The sequence below is a fragment of the Pristiophorus japonicus genome, chromosome 1, assembly GCF_044704955.1.
Source record: "Pristiophorus japonicus isolate sPriJap1 chromosome 1, sPriJap1.hap1, whole genome shotgun sequence".
Classification (NCBI taxonomy): Eukaryota; Metazoa; Chordata; class Chondrichthyes; family Pristiophoridae; genus Pristiophorus; species Pristiophorus japonicus.
This window is the reverse complement of record NC_091977.1, coordinates 534,246,392-534,271,566: the sequence shown is the minus strand read 5'-3', so window position 1 is coordinate 534,271,566 and position 25,175 is coordinate 534,246,392. Positions and strand designations below refer to the sequence as shown.

At 44.7% G+C, this 25,175-nt stretch overlaps 1 protein-coding gene across 1 annotated transcript in view; it reads right to left on the bottom strand.

Moving 5' to 3' along the window:
• b4galt6 (UDP-Gal:betaGlcNAc beta 1,4- galactosyltransferase, polypeptide 6) overlaps positions 1-25,175 on the bottom strand; it is a 96,906-nt gene that overhangs the window by 30,812 nt on the left and 40,919 nt on the right. The window lies entirely within an intron of this gene.

Here is a 25,175-nt window from a genome sequence, read left to right as displayed (position 1 = left end):
AACACCTGGCTATTATCTCAGCCATGGTCTTGTTGGCAGAGCAGGCTCGAGGGGCTAGATGGCCTACTCCTGTTCCTAATTCTTATGTTCTTATATACTTAACGACCGAGCACCCACAGCGATTCACAACCCCCTTGTCCCGAGACTGTGCCCCCTAAATCTAGACTCTCCAGCCAGGGTGCAACAACCTCCCTCAGAATCTTCTAGGTTTCAATGAGATCACCTCTAATTCTTCTAAACTCCAGAGAGTACAGATCCATTCTACTCAATCGCCCCTCATGGGACAGCCCGCTCATCCCAGGAACCCTAAAAAACTGGCCCACCCCAGTTGGCACCCATTTTGAAGTAAATGTGCAAAGATTTAAGTTACTTAACAGGTTCCGACAACACTGTCATCCAAATAAAAAACTTCAAACACATCGGAAATGACAACAGAAGTGGAGAGAAAGTAAGCACAGCACGATAGGGTTTCTTTGGTCATGAGCAACTTCAGGCTCTGGGGTGCCCTTACAGCTGCTTTTTCCAAATACATCTCATTTCTACATCAATGTATTCCTAATTACCTTACAAGTGGTTACAGCTCATTATAATTCTGTTCATCAAATTTAAATAATGTTATCACTATCTGTATATTCCATCGATCATTATTTTCAGTGTTCTGGGACCTTGAACACAGGTTCTGCATTTTACAGTAGAAAAAGCAGGGAGGCTCAGGGCTCACAGTTATTTAAAGTGTAAATCGGACAGCACCTGCGCAGTTAAACGCGGAAATCAAGAGTTGCTGTCCTGAGTTTCCTTGCCCCTCCAGAAGCTGTGCTACAACAGTATCTTACTGAGACACTCAGCATTGAAACACATGGAGCGATGTGAAGTTCCTGTACTTACAGGATGGATACACACTAAACTTGCCAGGAAAAGTTGGGGCTTTTCCATTCCAGTGAAATTGGCATTTTTAATGGCGTGATAAGTCTGAACTACTGCCAAACAACCTCTCTGGCACTGAAAATTAACTTTTACAAATGTCTCAGTCCTTCAACTTTTAATTATTGTTGAAGCTTTAAAAAAAAATTATTTTGCTTTACTTTTTCTTTGTCTCTCATCTCTCTCCTCCAATCCCATCTTTCTCTCACTTCTTAACAGACACTTCCTGGTTCACTCTCTGCACGGCTCAGTAAGGATTCTACAATCTGATTGGTTAATGAGATGCAGTGGCTTTCCCTGCTCACACAGGTCTCGGATCCCGTGTCGAGGGAGCAGCACCAAAATGGCTCTTATTACAGCAAGCTCCAGTGCAAGATGTCACAAAGTCCATGGGCAAGTGCAACTGTAACGAGCGGCAAAATCCAGCCCACTATTTCGTACAAAAAGTCAACAACTCCGGTAACAATGTTTCCTCAGTATTGCAGGGGCGTGTCAGCCAGGATCTTGTGCACAAGTGGACTTGAACCCAAAGCCTAAGGTAGTGCAGCACATGTTCAGTAAGTCACCGGTTACTAAAAATACATTTATGAAAGTTACTGCATTTACTATTCTTTATTGACTGATCAAAAACATGCAAATGTATTTTGTGTGTTACGTCATGCCAGAACGTTACAAGGACATCCTCAAAGCCTCCCTGATAAAGTGCAACATCCCCACCAACACTTGGGAGTCGCTGCCCAAAGACCGCCCCAAGTGGAGGAAGAGCATCCGGGAGGGCGCTGAGCACCTTGAGTTTCGTCGCAGAGTGCACGCAAAAAACAAACACAGGCAGCGGAAAGAACATGTGGCAAACCTGTCCCACCCACCCTTTCCCTCAACGACTGTCTGTCCCACCTGTGGCAGGGACTGTGGCTCTCAAATTGGACTATTGAGCCACCTAAGGACTCATTCTAAGAGTGGAAGCAAGTCTTCCTTGATTCCAAGGCGATGATGATGGCGACGACGATACACCACGCGACAAATCCAAGAAAAATGTAGGGAGCAGCATTAGCTCTGTACATGGCTTTCTTTGACTTCACAAAGGCCTTTGATTCTGTCAACTGTGAAGGATTATGGAGTATCCTTCTCAAATTCAACTGTATTGGTCTCGTCAGTCACCTTAGAACTCATTAGTGTGGAAGCAAGTCATCCTCGATTCTGGGGGACTGCCTAAGAAGGAACTACAAGAAAAATTCTAACTCCACAGGAACATTTTCTACATCAATCAACTTGCACATCATAAGGTGATATAGATTTACGGTAACATAGATTTTCTGTTCCCATTAGGGAAAATAAATTTTGATAGTATCTTGGTGATGTGCATCATTCTCCATCAGACAGGGTGGCATCCAACATCCCATTGAGGCTATGCTCCTTTGTAACCAGTTACTAAAAAAGGGGTTTAAGAACAGCTAAAGGCCGCGAGAGGCAGCAGGAGTTCGTGGTTGATGAGGCACGAGTCCGGGGATCGGCAGCGGCCTATAAAGGCCGCGAGAGGCAGCGGGAGTTCATGGTCGCTGAGGCGTGAGTCCGGAGATCGGCAGAGGCCTATAAAGGCCGCGAGAGGCAGCGGGAGTTCGTGGTCGCTGAGGCGTGAGTCCGGAGATCGGCAGAGGCCTATAAAGGCCGCGAGAGGCAGCGGGAGTTCGTGGTCGATGAGGCGTGAGTCCGGAGATCGGCAGAGGCCTATAAAGGCCGCGAGAGGCAGCGGGAGTTCGTGGTCGATGAGGCGTGAATCCGGGGATCAGCAGAGGCCTATAAAGGCCGCGAGAGGCAGCGGGAGTTCGTGGTCGCTGAGGCGTGAATCCGGGGATCAGCAGAGGCCTATAAAGGCGAGCTTGTGCTGCTACAGGGAGAAGGCAAAAAAGTACAACAAAGAAATAGAAAGGTGACGTCACAGCCAAGGGGGGTAACTGATTGGCAAGTAGCTTTTCTTTTTTCTTTTCTATATCAGTGAGTAACCTTTAGCATTGTTGTTGCCAATTTAAGTGTATCTAGGGGTTAAGTCATGGCAAGAGAGCTCGGACACATGTTATGCTCCTCCTGTACTAAGTCGGAAATCTGGGACTCCTCCGGTGTCCCCGACGACCACGTGTGCGGGAAGTGCATCCACCTCCAGCTCCTGACGAACCGCATTGCGGAACTGGAGCTGCAGGTAGATTCACTATGGAGTATGCACGATGCTGAGAATGACGTGAATAGCACGTTTAGTGAGTTGGTCTTACCGCAGGTAAAGGGTACACAGCCAGATAGGGAATGGAAGACCAACAGGAAGAGCAGTGCAAGGAAGGTAGTGCAGGGGTCCCCTGCAGTCATCCCCCTGCAAAACAGATACACCAATTTGAGTACTGTTGAGGGGGATGACTCATCGGGGGGAGCAGCAGCAGCCAAGTTCATGGCACCATGGCTGGCTCTGCTGCACAGGAGGGCAGGGAAAAGAGTGGGAGAGCGATAGTGATAGGGGATTCAATTGCAAGGGGAATAGATAGGCGTTTTTGCGGCCGCAACCGAGACTCCAGGATGGTATGTTGCCTCCCTGGTGCAAGGGTCAAGGATGTCTCGGAGCGGGTGCAGGACAGCCAGTTGTCGTGGTGCATATAGGTACCAATGATATAGGTAAAAAAACGGGATGAGGTCCTACGAGGCGAATTTAGGGAGCTAGGAGCTAAATTAAAACGTAGGGCCTCAAAAGTAGTAATCTCAGGATTGCTACCAGTGCCATGTGCTAGTCAGAGTAGGAATCGCAGGATAGCTCAGATGAATACGTGGCTTGAGGAGTGGTGCAGAATGGAGTGATTCAAATTCCTGGGACATTGGAACCGGTTCTGGGGGAGGTGGGACCAGTACAAACTGGACGGTCTGCACCTGGACAGGATCGAAACCAATATCCATGGGGGGAGTGTTTGCTAGTGCTGTTGGGGAGGAGTTAAACTAATATGGCAGGGGGATGGGAACCAATGCAGGGAAACAAAAAAGGAGGCAGAAGCAAAATATAGAAAGGAGAATAGTAAAAGTGGAGGGCAGAGAAACCCAAGGCAAAAAACAAAAAAGGGCCACATTACAGCAAAATTCTAAAGGGGCAAAGTGTGTTAAAAAAACAAGCCTGAAGGCTCTGTGCCTCAATGCGAGGAGTATTCGGAATAAGGTGGATGAATTAACTGCGCAGGTAGCAGTTAACGGATATGATGTGATTGGATCACGGAATCAAGGGGGACCAAGGCTGGGAACTCAACATCCAGGGGTATTCAACATTTAGGAAGGATAGACAGAAAGGAAAAGGAGGCGGGGTGGTGTTGCTGGTTAAAGAGGAAATCAATGCAATTGTAAGGAAGGACATTAGCCTGGATGATGTGGAATCGGTATGGGTGGAGCTGCGGAATTCCAAAGGTCAGAAAACGCTAGTGGGTGTTGTGTATAGACCACCAAATAGTAGTAGTGAGGTTGGGGACAGCATCAAACAAGAAATAAGGGATGTGTGCAATAAAGGTACAGCAGTAATCATGGGCGACTTTAATCTACATATTGATTGGGCTAACCTAAATGGTAGCAATGCGGTGGAGGAGGATTTCCTGGAGTATATTCGGGATGGTTTTCTAGACCAATATGTCGAGGGACCAACCCTAGAATGGGTATTGTGTAATGAGAAGGGGCTAATTAGCAATCTTGTTGTTCCAGGCTCCTTGGGGAAAAGTGACCATAATATGGTAGAATTCCTTATTAAGATGGAGAGTGACAAAGTTAATTCGGAAACTAGGGTCCTGAACTTAAGGAAAGGTAACTTCGACGGTATGAGGCGTGAATTAGCTAGAATAGACTGGAAAACGATACTAAAAGGGTTGAGGGTGGATAAGCAATGGCAAACATTTAAAGATCACATGGATGAACTTCAGCAAATGTACATCCCTGTCTGGAGTAAAAATAAAACTGGGAAGGTGGCTCAACCATGGCTAACAAAGGAAATTAATGATAGTGTTAAAGCCAAGGAAGAGGCATATAAATTGGCTAGAAAAAGCAACAAACCTGAGGACTGGGAGAAATTTAGAATTGAACAGAGGAGGACTAAGGGTTTAATTAAGAGGGGGAAAATAGAATACGAGAGGAAGCTTGCAGGGAATATAAAAAACTGACTGCAAAAGCTTCTATAAATATGTGAGGAGAAAAAGATTAGTAAAAACAAATGTAGGTTGCTTGCAGTCGGATTCAGGTGAAATTATAATGGGAAACAAAGAAATGGCAGAGCAATTGAACCAATACTTCGGTTCTGTCTTCACGAAGGAAGACACAAATAACCTTCCGAAGGTACTAGGGGACTGAGGCTCTAGTGAGAAGGAGGAACTGAAGAATATCCTTATTAGGCAGGAAATTGTGTTAGGGAAATTGATGGGATTGAAGACAGATAAATCCCCAGGGTCTGATAGTCTGCATCCCAGAGTGCTCAAGGAAGTGGCCCTAGAAATAGTGGATGCATTGGTGATCATTTTCCAACAGTCTATTGACTCTGGATCAGTTTCCATGGACTGGAGGGTAGCTAATGTAACACCATTTTTTAAAAAAGGAGGGAGAGAGAAAACAGGTAATTATAGACCGGTTAGCTTGACATCAGTAGTGGGGAAAATGTTGGAATCGATCATGAAAGACGAAATAGCAACGCATTTGAAAAGGATTGGATCAAGTCAGCATGGATTTATGAAAGGGAAATCATGCTTGACGAATCTTCTGAAATTTTTTGAGGATGTAACTAGCAGAGTGGGACAAGGGAGAACCAGTGGATGTGGTATATTTGAACTTTCAGAAGGCTTTTGACAAGGACCCGCACAAGAGATTGTTGTGCAAAATCAAAGCACATGGTATTGGGGGTAATATACTGACGTGGATAGGGAACTGGTTGGCAGACAGAAGCAGAGAGTCGGGATAAACGGGTCCTTTTCAGAATGGCAGGCAGTGATTAGTGGAGTGCCGCAGGGCTCAGTGCTGGGACCCCAGCTCTTTACAATATATATTAACGATTTGGATGAAGGAATAGAGTGTAATAGTTTGCAGATGACACTAAACTGGGTGACGGAGTGAGCTGTGAGGAGGACGCTAAGAGGCTGCAGGATGATTTGGACAGGTTAGGTGAGTGGGCAAATGCATGGCAGATACAGTATAATGTGGATAAATGTGAGGTTATCCATTTTGGGGGCAAAAACACGAAGGCAGAATATTATCTGAATGGCGGCAGACTAGGAAAAGGGGAGGTGCAACGAGACCTGGGTGTCATGGTTCATCAGTCACTGAAAATGTACACGCAGGTACAGCAGGTGGTAAAGAAGGCAAATGGTATGTTGGCCTTCATAGCTAGGGGATTTGAATATAGAAGCAGTTGTACAGGGCCTTAGTGAGGCCTCAGCTGGAATATTATGTTCAGTTTTGGTCTCCTAGTCTGAGGAAGGACGTTCTTGCTATTGAGGGAGTGCAGCAAAGGTTCACCAGACTGATTCCAGGGATGGCTGGACTGTCATATAAGGAGAGACTGGATCAACTGGGCCTTTATTCACTGGAGTTTTAGACGGATGAGAGGGGATCTCATCGAAATATATAAGATTCTGACGGGACTGGACAGATTAGATGTGGGAAGAATGTTCCCGATGTTGGGGAAGTCCAGAACCAGGGAACATAGTCTTAGGATAAGAGGTAGGCCATTTAGGACTGAGATGAGGAGAAGCTTCTTCACTCAGAGTTGTTGATCTGTGGAATTCCCTCTCGCAGAGAGTTGTTGATGCCAGTTTACTGGATATATTCAAGAGGGAGTTTGATATGGCTCTTACGGTTAAGGGGATCAAGGGGTATGGAGAGAAAGCAGGAAAGGGATCCTCAAGGAATGATCAGCCATGATCTTATTGAATGGTGGTGCAGGCTCGAAGGGCCGAATGGCCTACTCCTGCACCTATTTTTCTATGTTTCTATGTCTTAACCTTTCACTCCTGAAGATGACACTAAGGGGTCTGGAATACACAGCGGAGGAGTGCTATGCATGGAGATGTATGGAGCATGTGTCACAAGCCATCAGGATTTCTTCATTCAGTTTAAGGGCACATTTCCTGAAGAACGATATACTGGCCTTGGAGAGAGCGCCTTACAGATTCACCAAAATGATAACGGCTTAAATTATGAGGATAGATTGTATAAAGCTTGATTATAGAAGACTGAGGAACAATCAGAAAATTACGACACAGCAGGAGGCCATTCGGCTCATCATGTCTATGCCGGCCACAAAGAGCTACTCAGCCTAATCCCACCTTCCAGCACTAGGTCCATAGCCCTATAGGTTACGGCTCTAAGTGCACATCCAAGTACCTTTTAATTGTGATGCAGGTTTCTGCCTCCAACACACTTTCAGGCAGTGAGTTCCAAACCCCCACCACCCTCTGGGTGAAGAAATATTTCCTCATCTCCCCTCTAATCCTTCCACCAACCACTTTAAATCTATGACCCCTGGTTGTTGACCCCTCTGCTGAGGAAAATAGATCCTTCCTATCCACTCTATCCAGGCCCCTCATAATTTTATACACCTCAATTCGATCTAACCAAAATGTGTAAATGTAAATATGTATTGATAGAGTCAAGATGGAGAATCGGTTTCCTCTCTGGGGGAATTACGAACAAGGAGCAAAAATGTTCGAATTAGTCTTGGGCCTTACAGGAGCAAAATCACCTTTTCAGACAAAGGGTCGTAGAAATATGGAATCCCATACTCAGAGGAAAGTACCTGCTTGGGTAAGTGGAACTTTTTATGTGTGATTTTGAATTGTATCAACCAGTGTTGTTTAGACAGAAGGAAAGTTTGTGTTTCATCAGACTGCACCAATGTGAAAAATAAAAATCGTGCTTTGGAAGCAGCGCCCGAACAGGTTTTTGAACCCTGGACCATCAGATTAAAAGTCTGATGATCCACTGACTGAGCTATCCGAGCTCTTGCTGCACAGTTTCACACAGCGAACTTTGCTCTCTATTACACATTCTGCATTAATCCTGTGGAATGCAGTGCTCTCACCACACCCAGACAGGGTGCCTCTCAGAGGAGTCACATCAGAACTAACCGGCCGCCCTCAAAGGGCACAGTCGTTAACAGCGGCGTCAGATGTGAAGTGCTATTCCCCAGGGACCTCGACTGGGGCTTCAACTTTATCATCATGTAATTAATTGAATGAAGCAAGAGTTTTCTATATATTTCAAGGTGTCATTAAGTTAAGATATACTGTACTGATGCAAATGGGAGTGAGATGCAAAGGGACATGCAAAGATTAAGTGATTAAACCTATGGGAACCGGAGTTCCTTTCGTGCGAGTGTGACATCATGCACTTTGAAACCAAGAAAGATAATACGGGGCAATTTTCTAAATTACAGGGAAAGTAGTTTGAGAGTTTCAAATTGTAAGAGAAAAATTCGGCATTAGGGGTACCAGCGGGGCAAGGGTTAAAGTGCTGGTTCCTGCACCGACCCATAAGGAGGTAAAAGGCCTCTCTTCGGCCTTGTACATTCCAGTACCAAGGCTCCAGAAGTTATAAATTCAATAATATTCCGACAGGATACGATGTGAGAACCTAAACAGACATTGATAAGACCTTGCGAAGAGGCTCGAAGCGGACTCACGGGCATCAAGGAGAATCAACAAATTCTGACCTAATGAAGTCATTCTAGTCACGGCCTAAGGTGGTCACGAGGGTCTTGGCCTGTCAATCCAAAGTAACACTAATAAGGTAGTCCAATTAGAGAAGTAGCACTGATAAGGTAGTCCAATTAGAGATCTAGGGAGGTCTTACCAGGGGTTTTTGAAATGTATAAAAGTTGTATGATTGTGCTGTTCGGAGAGCATCTCCACTCACAGACGGCTGTGATGAGAGGTGCTCCCAGACATTGGTAATAAAAGATTATACCTTGCCATTCGTCTCTGCCTGCTAACTCCGGGGGCTGTTATGCGGGTTGGGGCGAGCGTCGACCCTCTATATCAGGGGGCCCGCTTGTGGGAGGAGAAGCCTTCCCATTTTCCCTTACACAGTACACAGGTCATTAAACACTATTGGCATATACAAAAACACAAGCAAGATTCTAATTGTGTCTGACTAACTTGATTGAAATTTTTGAGGAGGCAACAAGGAGGGTCGATGAGATTAGCGGTTAATGGAGAAGTGTGAGGTAATGCATTTGGGGAGGGCTAACAAGGTAAGGGAATACACAATATATATTATGATACCGAGAAGTGTAGAGGAACAGAGGGACCTTGAAGTGCATGTCCACAGATCCCCGAAGTTAGAAGTCGATAAGGTGGTTAAGGCAGCATACGGGATAATTGCCTTTATTAGCTGAGGCATAGAATACAAGAGCAGGGAGATTATGCTGGAACTGTATACAACATTAGTTAGGCTCGAGCTGGAGTACTGCGTGCAGTTCTGGTCACCACATTACAGGAAAGATGTGATTGCACTAGAGGGCACAGAGGAGATTTACGAGAATGTTGCCAGGACTGGAGAATTTTAGCAATAAGGAAAGATTGGATAGGCTGGGGTTGTTTTCTTTGGAACAGATGCAGCTGAGGCTAGAATTATTTGAGGTGTATAAAATTATGCGGGGCATAAAGAGAGTGGATAGGGAGGACCTATTTCCCTTAGCAGAAGAGGTCAATGGCAATGCGGCATAGATTTTTTAGGGCTAGAAATTGTTTTTTTGGCGAAAACGGTTTGCCAAAAATACCGCTTTGTCTTCGGTACCGCTACGAGGCCGAAAATTCAAGTTTCAATTTGCGCAGCGGTAAAAATCGGCGCTGCACGAGGATTCATGGCACAAACCGCGAATTCTCTGCAACGTTACTCCGAGGTCGATACCACTGCGAGTGAAGCGATTGAAATCAAGGATGCTCAAGAGGCCAGAAAACACCAAGAAAATGCAAAAAACAAAAAAAAAATGTTTTTTTAAAAATCACAAAACATTTACAAGACACTTAATTATCAAATCTCTGGAAAAGAATTAAATAAAAACTTTAACTTAACTTTTTTTTTGCAGGTCTTCATACTTACCGCTGTTCCAAGGGCTGCAATGCAGCTTTTTACCTGCTGGTATTTTTCACGCAGAATGCGCGCGGAGCCAAATTTTTGGCAAAAGCTATATTTCGAATCTTGCACGATGGTGGTCCGCTCCCCAACGGTACTTAAAAACCACCGCCACAAGAGGTCTCTGAATTTCACGCAGACCGTTTTTCGCCAAAAATGGCGACATATCGCCGAAAAAAAACTGCTCACAAGGTCGGCGAATTTTTACCCCAAAGTAATTTGGTCTGATGTGAGTTAGGAAGATCTTTATTCACCCAGATGGTGGTGGGGGTCTGGAACTCACTGCTGAAAGGGTCGTAGAGGTGAAAACATTCATCGCATTTAAAATTTCTTGGATATGCACTTGAAGTACTGTAACCTACAGGGCTACGGACCTAGAGCTGGAAAGTGGGATTAGGCTGGATAGTGCTGTCGGCCGGCACGGACAGGATGGGCCAAATGGCTTCCTTCTGTGCCATAAATTTCTATGATTCCTTCATTGGAGGGCAAGTACCAGGCTACAAAACATGCCTGGCTCCCACTCTACTTCCCAGCCAACAACATTCAGGAAGGATAGACAGAAAGGAAAAGGAGGCGGGGTAGCGTTGCTGGTTAAAGAGGAAATTAACGCAATAGTAAGGAAGGACATTAGCTTAGATGGTGTGGTATGAGTAGAGCTGCGGAATACCAAAGAGCAGAAAACACTAGTGGGAGTTGTGCACAGACCACCATACAGTAAGTAGTAGTGAGGTTGGGGACAGCATCAAACAAGAAATTAGGGATGCATGCAATAAAGGTACAGCAGTCCTCATGGGCGACATTAATCTACATATAGATTGGGCAAACCAAACTGGTAGCAATACAGTGGAGGAGGATTTCCTGGAGTGATTTAGGGTTGGTGTTCTTGACCAATATGTCGAGGAACCAACTAGAGGGCTGGCCATCCTAGACTGGGTGATGTGTAATGAGAAAGGACTAATTAACAATCTTGTTGTGCGAGGCCCCTTGGGAAGAGTGACCATAATATGGTAAAATTCTTTATTAAGATGGAGAGTGACACAGTTAATTCAGAGACTAGGTTCCTGAACTTAAGGAAAGGTAACTTCGATGGTATGAGACGTGAATTAGCTAGAATAGACTGCCAAATAGTACTTAACGGGTTGACGGTGTATAGGCAATAGCAAACATTTAAAGATCACATCTTCAACAATTGTACATCCCTGTCTGGAGTAAAAAAAATAAAACGGGGAAGGTGGCTTAACCGTGGCAAACAAGGGAAATTAAGGATAGTGTTAAATCCAAGGAAGAGGCATATAAATTGGCCAGAAAAAGCAGCAAACCTGAGGACTGGGAGAAATTTAGAATTCAGCAGAGGAGGACAAAGGGTTTAATTAAGAGAGGGAAAATAGAATACGAGAGGAAGCTTGCCAGGAACATAAAAACTGACTGCAAAAGCTTCTATAGATATGTGAAGAGAAAAAGATTAGTGAAGACAAATGTAGGTTCCGTGCAGTCAGATTCAGGTAAATTTATAATGGGAAACAAAGAAATGGCATACCAGTTAAACAAATACTTTCTTCATGAAGGAAGTCACAAATAACCTTCTGGAAGTACTAGGGGACCGAGGGTCTCGTGAGGAGGAACTGAAGGATATCCTTATTAGGTGGGAAATTGCGTTAGGGAAATTGATGGGATTGAAGACCGATAAATCCTAGGGCCTGATAGTCTGCATCCCAGAGTACTTAGGGAAGTGGCCCTAGAAATAGTGGATGCATTGGAGATCATTTTCCAACAGTCTATCAACTCTGGATCAGTTCCTATGGACTGGAGGGTAGCTAATGTAACACCACTTTTTTAAAAAAAAGAGGGAGAGAGAAAATGGATAATTATAGACCGGTTAGCCTGACATCAATAGTGGGGAAAATGTTAATTAATTATTAAAGATGAAATAACGGCGCATTTGGAAAGCAGTGACAGGATCGGTCCAAGTCAGCATGGATTTACGAAAGGGAAATCATGTTGACAAATCTTCTGGAATTTTTTGAAGATGTAACTAATAGAGTGGACAAGGGAGAAGAACCAGTGGATATGGTGCATTTGGACTTTCAAAAGACTTTTAACAAGGTCCCACACAAGAGATTGATGTGCAAAATTAAAGCACATGGTATTGGGAGTAATGTACTGACGTGGATAGAGAACTGGTTGGCAGACAGGAAGCAAAGAGTCGGAATAAATGGGTCCTTTTCAGAATGGCAGGCAGTGACTAGTGGGGTGCCGCAGGGCTCAGTGCTGGGACTCCAGCTATTTACAATATACATTAATGATTTGGATGAAGGAACTGATTGTAATATCTCAATGTTTGCAGATGACACTAAACTGGGTGGCAGTGTGAGCTGTGAGGAGGATGCTTAGAGGCTGCAGGGTGACTTGGACAGGTTAGGTGAATGGGCAAATGCATGGCAGATGCAATATAATGTGATTAGGAAAAGGGGAGGTGCAACGAGACCTGGGTGTCATGGCACATCAGTCATTGAAAGTTGGCATGCAGGTACAGCAGGCGGTGAAGAAGGCAAATGGCATTTGGTCTTCATAGCTAGGGGATTTGAGTATAGGAGCAGGGAGGTCTTACTGCAGTTGTACAGGGCCTTGGTGAAGCCTCACCTGGAATAGTGTGTTCAGTTTTGGTCTCTTCATCTGAGGAAGGACGTTCTTGCTATTGTGGGAGTGCAGCGAAGGTTCACCAGACTGATTCCCGGGATGGCTGGACTGACATATGAGGAGAGACTGGATCAACTGGGCCTTTATTCACTGGAATTTAGAAGGATGAGAGGGGAATCTCATAGAAACATATAAAATTCTGACGGGACTGGACAGGTTAGATGCAGGAAGAATGTTCCCGATGTTGGGGAAGTCCAGAACCAGGGGACACAGTCGAAGGATAAGGGGTAAGCCATTTAGGACCCAGATGAGGAGAAACTTCTTCACTCAGAGTTGTTAACCTGTGATATTCCCTACCGCAGAGTGTTGTTGATGCCAGTTCATTGGATATATTCAAGAGGGAGTTAGATGTGACCCTTACGGCTAAAGGGATCAAGGGGTATGGAGAGAAAGCAGGAATGGGGTACCGACGTGAATGATCAGCCATGATCTTATTGAATGGTGGTGCAGGCTCGAAGGGCCGAATGGCCTCCTCCTGCACCTATTTCCTATGTTTCTATAGCCAACACATGAACACAACAATTGTCACCGGTGAAAAAGGCATTTGACAGGACAAAGCTCAAGTCTCCAGTAAGCATTTTGCCTTGGTTACCAACTTCTTACTTTGTTCCTAAACTCATTATTTTCCCGAAAGAGAGTTATAACAGGTAGAAAAAAATGAAGATGGAAAAAGTAAATGAAGTATAGGAAGAAAAACTCAATGAGCATGTAAAAGAAAGGGAAAGCGAAAAAGTCTGATGCATTTCTATAGTGCCTTTCATGACCACCAGACATCCCAAAGTGCTTTACAGCCAATGAAGTACTTTTTGAAGTGTAGTCACTGCTGTAATGTCGGAAACGCGGCAGCCAATATGCGCACAGCAAGCTCCCACAAACGACAATGTGATAATAACCAGATAATCTCTTTTTGTTATGTTGATTGAGGGATAAATATTGGTCAGGATTCCGGGGAGAACTCCCCTGCGAAATAGTGCCATGGGATCTTTTACGTCCATCTGAGGGGGCAGACAGGGCCTCGGTTTAACATTTCATTCGATAGACTGCACCTCCTAGAGTGCAGCACTCCCTCAGTACTGCACTGGAGTGTCAGCCTAGAGTCTCTGATCTTTCATTACAAGAGTGCGAGCCCCAACAAGTGATTACAAAAATATACTGGTTTGATGACAGCAGGTGAACCAAAATAATCGCACAGCCTTTTTGTACCTAAATACGTAAGCAATAACAAAAGGTGCTCTGATGACATTATCATGCCAGAAGCTGCCATAGTAAAATGCACTTATACGTGCTGTTTATTATTGCCATTAAATTTCACATTTTTTGTGTCATGAGTAAAAGAAAATTAATACTGTTTCATGACCCAGTGTTATCTAAACTTCATACGATTTGCTTCTAGATATCAAATGCTATCATACTCAGTAAATTGACTTCGGGCTAGACTTTCCATTATTGTCCAGATCGCCCAAAAGTGGGCGATATTTCCAGCGTTGGCGTTTATATTGTTTTTTTGAGGTCGCCGGAATATCGCCCATTTTCAAACCCGCTAGTTTCCACTTTATAATTTGGGCATTAGCGGTTTTTAAAGTTTTTTTTCTGTCGTAAAAGATCGGCGTCCATAGCAACGATCTTTTTCCACGTTTCAGGAGGTCAGGGGTCATTAGCACATGCGCAGAACATAGAGAGAGAGAGAGAGAGAGAGAGAGAGAGAGAGAGAGAGCGCGAGAGAGAGAGAGAAAGATAGAGATAGAGATAGAGAGCTTGTGGGGATTGTGGAGATTGCAGTGGTGGTGACTTATATTTAGAGTTGTTTTGTTGAAAACTATTACTTAATAAGTGAGAGAGATACTATATATACACATAACTAACAGAAAAAGACAAAAGAATGGAGGGCATGGAGGAGGTGCGTGCTGATGCTGTGAAGGTGGAGGACGCTGGTGAGGTTAGTGATGTGGGTGAGGTTGGAGAGGAGATGGAGATGGGTGGAAGAAAGAGAGCGAGGCGCTTTTCAGATGAGGCCAATGCTGCCCTCCTGAAAGAGGTTGAATCTCGTTGGGCCCAATTGATGGGAGGCCAACCTCAAAAGTGTACCAAAAAATCTGGGGTGAAATCGCTTAAGTGATGTCGTCGCCAACACACTAAAGTCCATGAGACCAACCAGTGCCGCAAGCGCTGGAACAACCTTGTTGGTTCCGGAAGAGTATTACACACACACACACACACACATTATAAAGTGTAATGAGGCAATGATGACGATTTTAAATTCAGATCTGATATATTGCAGTTAGACCGGTAATCTTTTAATCTAAACCTACATTTGCGATGGACTACCATGTGTGTTATTTAGCTTAATAATAATAGTAATAGTAATAATTATAACATCTGTCAGTAATGTGCTATGTGTTGTATCAGTATCTGTAACAGTACCTAGCAATGATCTTACGCTATGCAAAACCAACTGAACTTTTTTGTGCGTGCCTTTAAAAAGTGCGCATGTGTGGAGGGGGGACAGCGGAGTGTTCAAATCGCAATATCCGGTGCAAAGAAATCCCAACGTGTTAAGCTGTTGTCACCTTTTGCAGAAGAAGCTTTCAAAGAATAGGGCCAAGCAGCGGCACATGGGTGGCAGCCCACCAGTAATTTGAGAGCTGACCAATCGAGGAACAGGCGTTGGCATTCACAACCGGTTGGCCACCCGTGCAGCATCAGAACCTGTCTTCATGCCACGTGAGTAAAGTATAAACCATTGCGTGATGTAAAGTCAATAAATGCCACACCCATTCATATCCATATATGGTTGATGATATATGATGTATTTTATTGATGCATTATGTAATGTAATGCAATGAATGATGGACTCATGAAAATCATTGCAATGCAGATTTTGTAGAATCATGGTGTTCATTAAATGTGATGTCTGTGATTATTTTTATAGCAGTAGTGCTGCTCTCGTGCATATGCTGTGTGTAGCGTTTGCATTCCCGTGACCCTAGCACCCCCTTCTCCTCTAATTACCTCATTTATGTTTTCTAGCTCAGCCAAGAGCACAGGCCCTTCAAATTGCACCGAGGCAAGGTATCGATCTGGCTGTGGTGGATCGTGTTTCTGGAGGTGGGGATCCCCGAATCGCGCCCGTCATGCTGCAGGTTATCCTCTCGGAGGACAGTAAAGAGGTGGAGGAGGAGCCTGCAGCAGCACCACCAGTACTTTGCAGTGCTCCTGAGGCCATGTCCTCCTCGACCGTGGAGGTAGCGGGCACAAGAACTTTGCCGCAGGGCACCCCGAGGGACTCCAAGCCGGCGCCGACCCCGCGGAGGTTGGTTCGGCACAATAGGACGACTCCATGATCGGCAAATCTGAGCGTGGATATGGTCAATTTGTCCAGGAGGAGCGTTGAAATTGGTTAGCAGCTCCTCCAGGCAATGGGCGGATTTTCAGAACAGATGACCACCCTATCCGCAAATATGAACGAAAAAATGACGCGGATAGCGGTGGCCCTGGAGGTAATAGCTTTCTGGCATCAGTGTTCCTAGAATCCGGCACTGCAACCCAAGGTGCCGCACCCCCATTGCCAGAGACACATGCGAGCCTGGAAGAAGCTGTTGCTTCTGGCTCGGAGGACATTTCCTCAGAAACCTCCTCTCCAGCATCCAGCCAAATAACGGATCTGCCGTCATACCCCCCCCCCAACGAAACAGCGCTCAAGGAGCACTGCGACAAAGAAGCTTGGAGTTGGTAGGGGAAGGGGAAGAGAGGGTAAAGACCCGGGGGGGGGGGGGGGGGGGAAAGAGAGGAAAGGAGGTGCATGGCCGCAGGGAGGGAGGGAGGGAGGGAGGGAGGGAGGGGAGTTGTTACATGTTTGTTGTTAAAATTTGTTTGTTGTTGTTATCAAGTTTTTCAATGTTGGGATGGTTTGAGAGAGGGGGGAGGGGACGTACCTTGTTATCGTTATTGAAAATGTTCTAAATTTGTTGTGGGGCTGGGGGATGGGGTACTGTTGTGTTCTGATTTATTTTTGAAGAAAAAATTCCATGTTAGCATTAAAAAAAAATTATTTAACATATGATTGTGCATTTTCTCAGATAGCTGTAATGTTAAACACTGGTGAGTCCTTACCATGAAAGGGGATCATTAATCGTAACTTAAATCAACTTTAACTTCAACTGTCACCAAGGTATTGCACACCATTCATGTATGAGCTGCAGACACAACAGTCTTGCAGCTGTGTAAATACCACCAACGTTATTTCAAGCAAAGCGCTCATTTATGAGCTGCTGACGTAATAGTCTTGCAGTTGTGTAGCCACCATGGGCCCTTTCCTGTGGTCCAGAGGGGGGTGGGGACAGGATTTCAATGTCAGCCTGATTGTCTGCCCTGAGGTCATCATCCACCTCATCATCTTCCTCTTCTCCTCTCTCCCAAGGTGGACCGACAGTCCCTTCTGGCAAGTCTTGTCCCCTCCTGATAGCCAAGTTATGCAGCATGCAGCACACTACCATGAATTGAGCTACCTGCTCAGGGTGGTATTGTAACTCGCCTCTAGAGTGGTCCAGGCATCTAAAGCGCTGCTTAAATACTCCAATTCTCTCTGACAATATTTCGTGTGGCTATGTGACTTTCATTGTATCGCTTCTCGGCCTCTGTCTTGATCTTACGCAGGGGGGTCATCAGCCAGGTGGCGAGACCATATCCTTTGTCACCAAGCATCCAGCATTGACCTTGTGGCTGACTGGTAAACAAGTCAGATACAGTGCTCTCACGCAAGATGTGCGCATCATGGATGCTGCCTAGAAATTTTGCATTTACTGCCATGCTTGTGTCGACAATGAGTTGCACAGTCAGGGAGTGGAATCCCTTTCGGTTCTGAAAAACCTCTGCATCCTGAAAAGATGCTCGCATAGCGATGTGCAAACAGAATATTGCTCCCTGCACCTTTGGGGAAGTTTGCTATTCTCGAGAATCCTAAAGCCCTTTCAGTTTGTGCCTCCCTGGTCATAGGGAAGTTTATAAATTCCATCCTGCGTGCGCAAAGAGCTTCAGTCACCTGTCGAATGCAACAATGTGTGGCATGCTGAGAGATAGCGCAAATGTCGCCAGCTGAGGCCTGAAAGGAGCCCGATGCATAGAAGGAAAGTGCCGCAGTTACCTTGACCTCAACAGACAGTGCAGTCCTGAAGGTGCTGTTTAGGCTGCAGATCTCCCCTAATGAGCTGGCGTATCTCACTGATGACCTCCTTCCGGAAGCGCAGTCTCCTAAGGCGCGTATTCTCAGACAAGTCCAGGTAAGACTGCTTCTCCTTGTAAGTTCGTCGGGTGCAAGTTCTCCTCCTCCTCAGTCTGCCACCTCTTTGATTGAGCACATAATGCTCTTCAATATACCTTCTCCCATCTCTACTCTGCAGCATGTGAAGGCATCAATACTGGCCCCATGACAATAAAAATCACTATTATACCTATTCTTCACAAACAATAAATTTCATACTAAAACTCATAAAATCAATTCAATTTGTCCACAATATGATAAGATGTTTGTTCAGATTTTCATATCAACTTAAAAGAACTCACAGATTAAATCAAAACTCCCCTGAAGCAGCCTTTTATATGAAAAATCCTCCGATTTACAAAATGGCGTCGATACCACTGGGTTAAAGTCAGGTGAGTGCAGCTTTCCTTTCAGCGTTTTTTTGGGCGAGTGATATTTTCGGCGATATATGGGTAAGATGCCGAAAGAAACGCTCGGTGATATTATGGGCAGTTTCTGAGCATTAGTTTCATTTATAAACTGTATTCTGAGCCTTTATGGCAAAAAAATATGGACGGTGGTTTAATTATGTCTCGGCATAACCTAGATGCCGAAAGTAACGCTGGACGATAAATGCGCGTTCGTTTCCTAATTTTGTGAAATGGCCAATAAATGGGCGTTATACTTCATCTCAGCGATAAAATGGACAGTAATTGGGCGGTAACGAAGCAAAACTGATGGAAAGTCTTGCCGAAACTTAACTTAAGCAATGGTTTCTTGCCGGTTAAGCAATGCCTTGGTTTTAAAATTCTCATCCATGTTGACAAATCCCTCCAAGGCCTTTCCCCACTTCCCCATCACTGTAACCTCCTCCACCCCACAACCGTCCAAGATCTATGAACATAGAACATAAGAATTAGGAACAGGAGTAGGCCATCTAGCCCCTCGAGCCTGCTCCGCCACTCAACAAGATCATGGCTAATCTAGCCGTGGACTCAGCTCCACTTACCCGCCCGCTCCCCGTAACCCTTAATTCCCTTATTGGTTAAAAATCTATCTAGCTGTGATTTGAATACATTCAATGAGCTAGCGTCAACTGCTTCCTTGGGCAGAGAATTCCACAGATTCACAACCCTCTGGGAGAAGAAATTACTTCTCAACTCTGTTTTAAAATTGGCTCCCCCGTATTTCGAGGCTGTGCCCCCTAGTTCTAGTCTTCCCGACCAGTAGAAACAACCTCTCTGCCTCTATCTTGTCTTATCTCTTTCATTATTTTAAATGTTTCTATAAGATCACCCCTCATCCTTTTGAACTCCAACGAGTAAAGACCCAGTCTACTCAATTTATCATCATAAGGTAACCCTCTCATCTCCGGAATCAGCCGAGTGAATCGTCTCTGTACCCCCTCCAAAGCTAGTATAGCCGTCCTTAAGTAAGGTGACCAAAACTGCACGCAGTACTCCAGGCGCAGCCTCATCAATACCCTGTACAATTGCAGCAGGACCTCCCTGCTTTTGTACTCCATCCCTCTCGCAATGAAGGCCAACATTCCATTCACCTTCTTGATTACCTGCTGCACCTGCAAACTAACTTTTTGGAAAACAAAAAAAGGAAAAAAAGGGCCTTGTAAATGTCTGGTGTGTCACCCAGGTTGGGTGGCACGATTTAATGTTTTATGTTTTTGCAGGTAGACTCAAAGAGTTTCATGCTCAAAAAGAGTTTCATGCACAAGGACCCCCAGGTCCCTCTGCACCGCAGCATGTTGTAATTTCTCCCCATTCAAATAATATTCCCTTTTACTGTTTTTTTTTCCCCAAGGTGGATGACCTCACATTTTCCGACATTGCATTCCATCTGTCAAACCTTAGCCCATTCGCTTAACCTATCTAAATCTCTTTGCAGCCTCTCTGTGTCCTCTACACTAATCTTTGTGTCATCTGCAAATTTTGTTTCACTACACTCTGTCCCCTCTTCCAGGTCATCTATGTATAGTAAACAGTTGTGGTCCCAGCACCGATCCCTGTGGCACACCACTAACCACCGATATCCAACCCGAAAAAGTCCCATTTATCCCGACTCTCTGCTTTTTGTTAGCCAGCCAATTCTCGATCCATGCTAATACATTTCCTCTGACTCCGCGTACCTTTATCTTCTGCAGTAACCTTTTGTGTGGCACCTTATCGAATGCCTTTTGGAAATCTAAATACACCACATCCATCGGTACACCTCTATCCACCATGCTCGTTATATCCTCAAAGAATTCCAGTAAATTAGTTAAACATGATTTCCCATTCATGAATCCATGTTGCATCTGCTTGATTGCACTATTTATATCTAGATGTCCTGCTATTTCTTCCTTAATGATAGCTTCAAGCATTTTCCCCACTACAGATGTTAAACTAACCGGCCTATAGTTACCTGCCTTTTGTCTGCCCCCTTTTTTTTTTTTAAACAGAGGCGTTACATTAGCTGCTTTCCAATCCGATGGTACCTCCCCAGAGTCCAGAGAATTTTGGTAGATTATAACAAATGCATCTGCTATAACTTCTGCCATCTCGTTTAATACCCTGGGATGCATTTCATCAGGACCAGGGGACTTGTCCACCTTGAGTCCCATTAGCCTGTCCAGCACTCCTCCCGAGTAATACCGATTGTCTCAAGGTCCTCCCTTCCCACATTCCCATGACCAGCAATTTTTGGCATGGTTTTTGTGTCTTCCACTGTGAACCTCCCTTCCCACATTCCCGTGACCAGCAATTTTTGGCATGGTTTTTGTGTCTTCCACTGTGAAGACCAAAGCCAAATAATTGTTTAAGGTCTCAGCCATTTCCACATTTCCCATTATTAAATCCCCCTTCTCATCTTCTAATGGACCAACATTTGCTTTAGTCACTCTTCAGTTTTATAAATCGGTAAAAGCTTTTACTATCTGTTTTTATGTTTTGCGCAAGTTTACTTTCGTAATCTATCTTTCCTTTCTTTATTGCTTTCTTAGTCATTCTTTGCTGTCGTTTAAAATTTTCCCAATCTTCTAGTTTCTCACTAACCTTGGCCACCTTATACGTATTGGTTTTTAATTTGATACTCTCCCTTATTTCCTTGGTTATCCATGGCTGGTTATCCCTTCTCTTACCGCCCTTCTTTTTCACTGGAATATATTTTTGTTGAGCACTATGAAAGAGCTCCTTAATAGTCCTCCACTGTTCCTCAATTGTGCCACCGTTTAGTCTGTGTTCCCAGTCTACTTTAGCCAACTCTGCCCTCATCCCACTGTAGTCCCCTTTGTTTAAGCATAGTACGCTCGTTTGAGACACTGCTTCCTCACCCTCAATCTATATTACAAATTCAACCATACTGTGATCACTCATTCCGAGAGGATCTTTTACTCGGCGATCGTTTACTATTCCTGTCTCATTACACAGGACCAGATCAAAGATAGCTTGCTCTCTTGTAGGTTCTGTAACATACTGTTCTAAGAAACAATCGCGTACGCATTCTATGAATTCCTCCTCAAGGCTGCCCCGTGCGATTTAATTTGACCAATCGATATGTCGGATAAAATCCCCCATGATTACTGCCGTTCCTTTTTCACATGCCTCCATTATTTCCTTGATTATTGCCCGCCCCACCATGAAGTTATTATTTGGGGGCCTATAAACTACGCCCACCAGTGACTTTTTCCCCTTACTATCTCTAATCTCCACCCACAATGATTCAACATTTTGTTCATTAGAGCCAATATCGTCTCTCACAACTGCCCTGATATCATCCTTTATTAACAGGGCTACCCCTCCTCCTTTCCCTTCTTGTCTATCTTTCTGAATTGTCAGATACCCCTGTATGTTTAATTCCCAGTCTTGGCCACCCTGCAACCACGTTTCACCAAATCATACCCATTTGTAATGATTTGTGCCGTCAACTCATTTACTTTGTTTCGAATGCTGCATGTGTTTCGGTAAAGAGTTTTAATACTAGTTTTTAAACCATGATTTTTAGTTTTGACCCCTGCTGCAGCCCCTTTATATTCATACATATTGTCCCTTCCTATCACCTTATGGTTTACACTTACCCCGGATATAAAAGGGGTCAGAGGGTCTAGTAAGGAGGGGGAACTGAGGGAAATCTTTATTAGTCGGGAAATTGTGTTGGGGAAATTGATGGGATTGAAGGCCGATAAATCCCCAGGGCCTGATGGACTGCATCCCAGAGTACTTAAGGAGGTGGCCTTGGAAATAGCGGATGCATTGACAGTCATTTTCCAACATTCCATTGACTCTGGATCAGTTCCTATGGAGTGGAGGGTAGCCAATGTAACCCCACTTTTTAAAAAAGGAGGGAGAGAGAAAACAGGGAATTATAGACCGGTCAGTCTGACCTCAGTAGTGGGTAAAATGATGGAATCAATTATTAAGGATGTCATAGCAGTGCATCTGGAAAATGGTGACATGATAGGTCCAAGTCAGCATGGATTTGTGAAAGGGAGATCATGCTTGACAAATCTTCTGGAATTTTTTGAGGATGTTTCCAGTAAAGTGGACAAAGGAGAACCAGTTGATGTGGTATATTTGGACTTTCAGAAGGCTTTCGACAAGGTCCCACACAAGAGATTAATGTGCAAAGTTAAAGCACATGGGATTGGGGGTAGTGTGCTGACGTGGATTGAGAACTGGTTGTCAGACAGGAAGCAAAGAGTAGGAGTAAACGGGTACTTTTCAGAATGGCAGGCAGTGACTAGTGGGGTGCCGCAAGGTTCTGTGCTGGGGCCCCAGCTGTTTACATTGTACATTAATGATTTAGACGAGGGGATTAAATGCAGTATCTCCAAATTTGCGGATGACACTAAGTTGGGTGGCAGTGTGAGCTGCGAGGAGGATGCTATTAGGCTGCAGAGTGACTTGGATAGGTTAGGTGAGTGGGAAAATGCATGGCAGATGAAGTATAATGTGGATAAATGTGAGGTTATCCATTTTGGTGGTAAAAACAGAGAGACAGACTATTATCTGAATGGTGACAGATTAGGAAAAGGGAAGGTACAACGAGACCTGGGTGTCATGGTACATCAGTCATTGAAGGTTAGCATGCAGGTACAGCAGGCGGTTAAGAAAGCAAATGGCATGTTGGCCTTCATAGCGAGGGGATTTGAATACAGGGGCAGGGAGGTGTTGCTACAGTTGTACAGGGCCTTGGTGAGGCCACACCTGGAGTATTGTGTACAGTTTTGGTCTCCTAACTTGAGGAAGGACATTCTTGCTATTGAGGGAGTGCAGTGAAGATTCACCAGACTGATTCCCGGGATGGCGGGACTGACCTATCAAGAAAGACTGGATCAACTGGGCTTGTATTCACTGGAGTTCAGAAGAATGAGGGGACCTCATAGAAACGTTTAAAATTCTGACGGGTTTAGACAGGTTAGATGCAGGAAGAATGTTCCCAATGTTGGGGAAGTCCAGAACCAGGGGTCACAGTCTGAGGATAAGGGGTAAGCCATTTAGGACCGAGATGAGGAGAAACTTCTTCACCCAGAGAGTGGTGAACCTGTGGAATCTCTACCACAGAAAGTAGTTGAGGCCAATTCACTAAATATATTCAAAAGGGAGTTAGATGAAGTCCTTACTACTCGGGGGATCAATGGTTATGGCGAGAAAGCAGGAAGGGGGTACTGAAGTTTCATGTTCAGCCATGAACTCATTGAATGGCAGTGCAGGCTAGAAGGGCTGAATGGCCTGCTCCTGCACCTATTTTCTATGTTTCTATGCTATTCTGCTCTGTTGCCTCCTGCCTTTTGCATCCTTTCTTGGGGTTCTGTTCATCTGAGCTCTCACCCACTCTAACTAGCTCAGAGCCCTCTCCTGGGTTCCCATCCCCCTGCCAAGCTAGTTTAAAGCCCTCCCAACCGCACTATCAAAACCACCCGCGAGAACATTGGTCCCGTCTCTGTTGAGGTGTAACCTGTCCGACTTGTACAGGTCCCACCTACCCCAGAAGCGATCCCAATTGTTCAGGAATCTAAAGCCCTCCCTCCTACACCAATGGCCCCAGCCACGTATGTATCTGACTAGCCTTCCTATTTCTACCCTCACTAGTACGTGGCACTGGCAGTAATCCCGACATTACCACCTTTGAGGTCCTGGCTTTCAATCTTACTTCTAGCTCCCTAAACTCAGCTTTCAGGACCTCACCCCTCTTTCTACCTATGCCCTCCTCCAATTCTGGCCTCTTGAGCATCCTTAATTTCAATCGCTCCACTATTGGCGGCCATGCCTTCAGCTGCCCGAGTCCTAAGCTCTGGAATTCCCTCCCCAAACCTCTCCGCCTCTCTAAGATGCTTCTTAAAACCTACATCTTTAATCAAGCTTTTGGTCATCTGCTTATGTGGCTCGGTGTCAATTTTTTTATAACACTCCTGTGAAACGCCTTGGGATACTTTACTACATTAAAAGGTGCTATATAAATACAAGTTTCTGTTGTTGATCTTTGTACAAATAGAATACCATCTGCCGCTCACCATAATTAGCATCTTTGTTATTTACAAAATGATCAAGTTAACACAATCTATCTATCCTCTATATTCTACATTGATTGGAAGTGGTTTTGAAGTTCAACTGCTTGCAAAATGTCCTTGAGTTTTATGTGCTCAAGTGTTGCATCTGTATCACACATTGAGCTTGCAATGTCCAGCCTTTTCAGAACCCACGAGCACATCAGTATTGTATATTCAATCATGGGATGATACAGTACAGGAGGCCATTCGGCCAATCGTGTTGGTACTGGCTCTTTGAAAGAGCTATCCAATTACTCTCAACTCGCCCTGCTCTTAGCCCACAGCCCTGCAAATTTCTCCTTTTCAAGTATTTATCAAATTCTCTTTTTAAAGTTACCACTGAATCTGTTTCAGGCAGTGCATGCCAGATCATAACTAGAAGCATAAAACATTCTCTTCATCCTCCCCCAACATTTTTTCCCAATTATCTTAAATCTGTGTCCTCTGGTTACCGACCCTCCTGCCCGTGGAAACAGTTCCCCTCAACTACGCTATGAAAACCCCTCATAATTTCTAACATCTCGATCAAATCTCCCCTCAACTTTTTCTGCTCCAAGGAGAACAATCCCAGATTTTCATCTCTCCACATAACTCAAGTCCCTCATCACTAGAACCATTCTAGTAAATCTCCTCTGCACCCACTCCAAGGCCTGG